The 7,214-nt window shown below is 36.7% G+C and overlaps 1 protein-coding gene across 1 annotated transcript in view; it reads left to right on the top strand.

Moving 5' to 3' along the window:
• edil3a (EGF-like repeats and discoidin I-like domains 3a) overlaps nt 1-7,214 on the top strand; it is a 265,981-nt gene that overhangs the window by 104,723 nt on the left and 154,044 nt on the right. The gene's annotated exons all lie outside the window — the stretch shown is intronic.

Below are 7,214 nucleotides of genomic sequence, written 5' to 3'. Positions count from 1 at the left end.
TGCATGGAGTTTGCATGTTCTCCCTGTGCATGCGTTGGTTTTCTCCAGGTACTCCGGTTTCCTCCCACAGTCCAAAAACATGACTGTCAGGTTAATTGGCCTCTCCAAATTGCCCCTAGGTGTGTGTGTGTGCATGGTTGTTTGTCCAGTGTGTCTCTGTATTGCCCTGTGACAGTCTGGCGACTTGTCCAGTATGAACCCCGCCTCTCACCCGGAGCGTTAGCTGGAGATAGGCACCAGCAACCCTCCCGGCCCCACTAAGGGACAAGGGTGTAAAGAAAATGGATGGATGTATGGTGTTTTTTTTTGCAACCATTACTTATTTGGTAAAGCTGCACAATGTCCACTTTAATGAAAACTGCAATATATTTTGTGAAACATCAAAGGGCTGGATATGGAGGTGCTCTGCATTTCCGTCTGACAGCTAGCCATGTGTGTTTACATATTTTTTCATGAACTTACACTGGTAAGCCAGCAAGTGACAGAGTGTGGGCTCACACACGAGCCTGCAGTGTACCACTGACATCCACACAGATTCAGGAAGGACTAATAGATTTCGAATAGTTGTCTGTTGTGATGGAGATTTTCAGTGAATGGATCACTTTTATTTTCACTAATACTTTGCAGTTACCTAACTAAACTTTAGAAAACAGAGATGTAAAGCAAGTATTCTGTACATATTTACAATTTGTTTGGTATTTTTTAATGAAAGTATAAATGCTGTGCTGGACCAGCAGTACAGACTTTGCATTGGCAGGTTCTCTTACTCCATCAGTGGTACAATTACCCTGCAGCATCCTCAGTTATCACAGCTGTTTTTCAGTTCACTGGGAATAAAAAAATGAACTTGTGGAAACCTAACACAACTCAAGAATGGCTGTTGGAAAGAAAATGTCAAAGCACCTTCTTTGAGAAGACTGGCACAAGAGAATTTGACTTTTTCTATTACACAGAAGAGTTTCAGACTGTCTCTGGCACAGCCATAGCCAATGTACTTCCTTTACATAACATCTGAATAATTAAAATACTGCCTAATCATTACTTATATTAGAGTGGGGCAAGTATTCCTTCCTAGTTGTCATATTTCACTGAAAACACATTCAGTAGGACTTCAGCAAGTTGAGTTGGTGGCACCTCTGGAATTAGGGAAGCTGTCTGCTGTCAGATTGGTAGATGGTGAAGGTGGAAGGTTAAGTCCTATTTTATGGTAAAAAATAGTTTCCAGGTGTCAGCAGCACTGTGAATCTTGACAATGTAGAAAGCCCTTTCTGCATCAGCCAGGGAAAAATGATGATAGTAGTGCCTGGAATTTTATTAGAGCTGCAAGATCTTTTGTTGTGTTTTCCTTTCTGCAGCTCTGAGGTTGGTGACTGAAGGATATTATTTTGTACCTGTGCAGTTTCCAAGACAGCAGGGTATTCAGAGGTGAAGTATTTAGATGTTGATAGCAGTTGTTTGTATTTTTGTTGATTAGAAAGTACCAGACCTGTCCAGGGTGTACCCCACCTCTCGCCCGGCACCAGCAACCCTCCCGACCCCACTAAGGGACAAGGGTGTTAGAAAATGGATGGATAGAAAGTACCAGGTCTGTTTGACCACCTCACCCAAATGTACAAGGGATTTGGGAGAATGTACAGTTGTCCCAAAGTGCAGTAAGGGTAGACTTGTTCTTGGACTTGATCCAGGTCTCAATGACATCCAGGATATTAAGTGACAAGTGGTTGGCATCTGCAGTAATCAGTTCTGCTTCACTGCCAGTAGGCAAGTCCACTATCCTACAGACAAGTAAGTGGCACAGAATGAAGTCTATTTTAGGATAATGTTTCCCAACCCTGGTCCTCAAGGCACACTGACCTGCATGTTTTAAATGCTTACCAGCAATTCAGCAAAAGCTTGTTAATCAGCCACCAATTGAAATCATGTGTACTGAAGCAGGGAAACGGTTAAAACATGCAGGGCAGCATGTCTTGAGGACCAGGGTTGAAAAACATTGATTTTGAGACGAGAATTTTAGAGGTTTAAAGTGCTGTTAGGTTGTGTGAAACTTCTGGGTGAGTTGTAGATGACAGGAATGGTATTGAGGACATAAAGGTGGTTGCATAAAGGTATGCAGGTTGAAAGGCTGGAGGATTTACCACATGTAGGACAGGCTAAATTTGTTCATTTGCCTTACATGCACAGGTAGACACACAATGGCTGATGCTTCATCCATAACCCCTTAACCTATGCTCACAATTGGACGTAGCGATTCAAACAATAGATTATTGGACTTGGCTGAGTAGCCACATAGTTCCTTGTAACAATGGGTTTCAGACACTTTTTCAATGGCGTGCTGTAGCAAATTGACTTTGAGAAACTTAGAAAAACTTGCGCTTTCAGATATTCAAGGTTGTTCCATCTAGTTTCCTAATTATAAAATACTGAAAAAAAAACAAACTTTGAAAATCAGTGACAGATAAACAAGTCATCCTTGTTAATGAGGAAGCTCTGACAGAGTTGGCTTTGTGCTACAATGTAATTTTTTTCTGTTGATAGCTTAAACAAAACAGTGCCCTTCACATAAAATCTCAAATACAAAAACTTAATTATCTTAAAGATTTTTCCTTGGTTTTAAGGTGGTGAAACATGAAATAGGACAGACAGACTGAGTTTGTTAGTGTGACCCTAAATTAATACAAACTGAAAAGTGATAAAAAACAGCAAAACTTCTCAAGATAAAAAAAAAAAACGGTACAACATTTCTCTCTTATGTGAATGTGTGGTTTTAGTGACTTTTTAAATCCCTGGACGCAAAGTTACACACTCTTAAGTGTAAGAGATGTGTTTCTTTTATTGCCATGACATTCTGGTATGAAACAAATAACACCTTTAAATTGTCTTTAAAGCTAAGATTTCAGAGGGTTACAAGTGTAATAATGTTTTTTTTAGTTTTCCTTCCATTCTAAAGTGTAGTTTTATTGATTTGTATGTATGCCAGTCATTGCGCTCTCTGTAACGGTTGGTGTGTAATTATTGATATACTAAGTGTATTTTTTTCTGTGATGTCTGAACGAAATGACTACTGTTTTGTTTGTCAATGTTATGGTTAAGATCAAAGCACATTCTTCAGTTAGAATGGTCCAGTCAAAGTCCAGACTCAGATTTATTTTAAGAATCTGTAGGTAACTTTAAAAATGCAGATAACAAGGTGAGGCTCTTTATCTGAGTGAGATTGAGCCGATTAAAAAAAGCAATCATTTATTATTTCATTTCCCCGTTTTAAAATGAAGTCCTTTTTGTTAGCCATCATGTAAATCCAAAATTATAAAAACACAAAAGGGATAAAATTACAGTTTTCAATGCACTGTATACTGTAATATTAATATTACATACTGTATAGTTTCATGCAAACACTGAACTGACCATAAAATGTTTACCAAATAATTACATTTTTTAACGTTAGACTCTCATATTATCCCCAGCAGATGACCTCTGAGTTCTTGGAAAATCGCAATTTATTTTGGCATCACTGTAGCACATGTCAGTCACAAATAAACCTGCTGCATTAGCTAGAGGTCATCATCACTCACACAGAGAGTGACTAATCCATTTGTCTGTTTCTTGGAAATATGGACTTTAAATCAAACCGCCAGGGAATCCAACATCAGGAAAAAATTATTTCAATTGAAATTGCTTTATGACTCATGGTCTTCAGACTCCTGTTCGCTTGTAGCTGAATAAACTAAAATATGCGACTAGACCAGGGGTTAGTAACCTTTACAAGCCAAAAAGATGTTTTCGCCTTCATGCCAACTAAAATACTTTTTTCCTGAACCGCAAAACCTGCTTGATCGTTGGAAGAGCGGATGACTTTAGAAGCTTTATGTAGGTTTTCTGTGTATAGGTTTTGGAAGAAAGAAAAACATCAAGCTTTTCTTGAACAGAATGAGACCCATTGTGTCCTTTCTGTAAAGAAGATCAATGTCCAACCTAATGAAGAAAGAAGACTGAACTAGAAAAATGATTTCATTAATAATGGGATCATATTATTTTCCCACTTTACAAAGAATCACCATTATTTATACATCATTATTGGTCACAGTTGTTGGAACTCAATGTGTAGGCACTGAAGATCTCTGAGTTTTAGGGTCAGAGGCTACAGATCTGATATACGGAGGTTTCAGAAGAAGGCAGACAACAAGTAACAGATTATTACACAAATCTCTGAATCGTCAACTTTTTAAAAGATATGAAAACATTACAGTTTTAGCATTTCCATGAGTCAAACATAATTTTCCATTCAGACTTTAGTTTACATATTATAAGTTGGATGAATGAATTGCACCCCCTAATTACACTGTGGTGTTTGCATCCATCAAATTACTTAATTACAACCACATCCCTGAAAACACATAGTTTTACAAACATCTGTAATGCATCACAAGAGAGGATCTCCTTTGTATCAACAGCCATCCTGTTTATAGCTGTCTCTGCTGGAGCAGCAGATGCTGCCAGATCTTGTGATGGAAACAAACAACCACAGTCATAAAGACTAAGCCTGGAGGAAGAGACGTATAATAACATGCCTTAGGGTAAATGGGTTACTAATGTCCCCACAAACATGCTGTTTTTCAGCCATGTTGTTCAGTTCCACTGCCACTGACCAATACAACATCGACAGATTCCACCAAAAAAAACTGGCTTAAGGTAAAATAAATATGAAAGGTGTGTCATGCACTTGTATAGTGTCAATGTTTTGGAAGTTGGACGTTTGTAAAACAGACCAATATATGGACACCCACCTAAACTGACTGGCAACAAAAGGAGAGCATTGTGTAGCTAAGAGATCTTTGATAACTCTAGAAGAGTAGCAGAGATTCACAGCTCAGGTGGGAAGCGGCATCTGCAGACAGAAAAACCAGCTGCACACGACACAAATATCTCCTCTGGAAGATGAAAGCCATTGCTGGAATAAAAGTATTAAACATTACATTTGCCACAGGGTGTGGAAGATAAAGCCTCATTAGGTCCAACTTGAACTTTTTACACTCTAAATAGCGCTGTACATAAACCTAAACATGACATTCCCAAAGTGAAACATGCTGGTAGCCTAATGATACAATAATGAATTAAAACCTGATAACTCTAGAAGAGTAACAGAGATTCACAGCTCAGCTCAGGTGGGAAGCCTTCAGCATAGCAACAACCTTAAACACACAGCTTTCAAAAATGACAGCTTTCAAATCAGTTTAACTCATTTTATTTATGTAGCACCTGTTCAAGATTTTACCAGCTCAAAACAAGCAAACATCTACTTCTGTACATTGCATATACAAAAGGTATAGTCATTTCAAGGGCTTTAAATAGACAGATTCATACACTAAATATATTCACTTTGGTCCTACTTATAAAACAGTGAAGTCAGCTTCAGTTTACAGTGTCAAGTGTCTAAAAGACTAATTCTAAATTCTGCTGGTGTACTTTGCAGTGTCCCCTTATTATTAGCCAGCATGTGGTGACGGCAAACAATTATTTTCTTCTTTGTGTTGTGACATCACATACAATTGTAATGAGCAAATGTGAAACAAGTTGAAGGAGGAGCAGTATATCTTAAAATATGCCAAACAGTAGTACTTGTGGGTGTTTTAATATATTTACTGAATCAGTGATGGCCATGTTCATGGTAGAGCTTGGAGGCAGGATTTAATGTCAAATCCCAATAGCACATTAAAAAGCCTTTAGCCCCATGCAGAAAAAAAAGACAACTTATTGATTTGTATACAGATACAATCCTATTTGGCCATTTGTGTTTATTGCAGCAATCTTGTCTGAACAATGCAAGGTAGAACACTCATTAAATTAAATTATCATTCTCAAAAATGAACATGCATTTTCTGTCCTCACCATTAAAAGTGTTGCAGCTCTTTTATCATTTTGGAATCTGTTTACAAAGGCCTTAAAGCCATGCTCTGAATGAACTTTGTTGCATGTATTATGTACTCAAACATAGCAAAATTACAAAAAGATAAGCCAAAACAGTGCAGATGTTTCACAGCTACATAATACCAAAATATAGCATTACATAATGTAATATAACATAGCATAACACAACACTACAGCCTCATATCGAATTTGTAGGTTCGTGTTTGCTTTCATAACAGTCCAGATAAGGGCTTCACAAAACCTTTGAAGGTAAGCTATGGTATCTGACACCGAGCTTTCAACAACAGATTTTTTGATTCCTTTAAGTTAACACTGTCAGTGGACTGATATATGTGGTATTTAGAGGCCTGGTCAATGCCTTGTTCGTCAATCTATTCCTAGATAGTTTAGTATCAAAAACAATTATTTTCAACGTCCTACATTTTAATATTTTTAAATAGTCACATTCAATGTATTTAAATATTATGGAAAAATGATTGTCCGTAATATTTGGACACAATATAATGAGTAATTATACAAAACTAATACTATGTTTTCAAGCGTTTATTGTAAATTGTGAGGATTTGCTGATTGCAGCTAATGAAAATCTGACATTTAAAATTAGAATGTCACACATACAAATAATTCAAATAATAAAAACAAAACATTCACAATAGAAAAAGATGAGATTAGAGAAAAATATCGGTAACACTTTATTTGAAGAGGGGTGAATAAGACTGTCATGACACTGTCATAAACATGACATAACACCTGTCATGAACATCAATAAGTCTTTATGAATATTTGACTGTTGTCATAAAGCGTCATTCGGTAAATCATGACACTTTTAATACAAAGTTGACATTATTCAAAATTTCTTCGTTATGACAACTTGACATTAATCTAGACAAAATGTCTTCATTATGACAACTTGTCATTAACCAAGAAATCATGATCTGACATAAATTTGTTATAAAAGTATTACCGATTAAACTTTAAAAATTAGCTTTATGTAGTAATATTATATAGCTCTGCCATGTTGTTTAGTCTTAATTTTCTTAATTTAATCGATCCTAAAGTTTTACAGCAAGATGTCTACAAAGCACTTATGAAATTAGCATTTGAAACATTATTTAAGGCTGTTTTAACCCTTGTGCGTGCGAGGACTGAGGCAAACGTAGAACACTCTAAAAGGCAATACCTATTCTTACTTAAATTAGGTTTGTATGCTTTACTCAAGTCTCACTAAATTGTTTATTCAACTCAAGTAATGTGAGCAATGTACATGTTTGGCCTGAGAAAAGTACAAGACT

The sequence above is a fragment of the Poecilia reticulata genome, linkage group LG9 (genome assembly GCF_000633615.1).
Source record: "Poecilia reticulata strain Guanapo linkage group LG9, Guppy_female_1.0+MT, whole genome shotgun sequence".
Lineage (NCBI taxonomy): Eukaryota > Metazoa > Chordata > Actinopteri > Cyprinodontiformes > Poeciliidae > Poecilia > Poecilia reticulata.
This window is presented reverse-complemented; position numbering and strand designations above follow the sequence as displayed.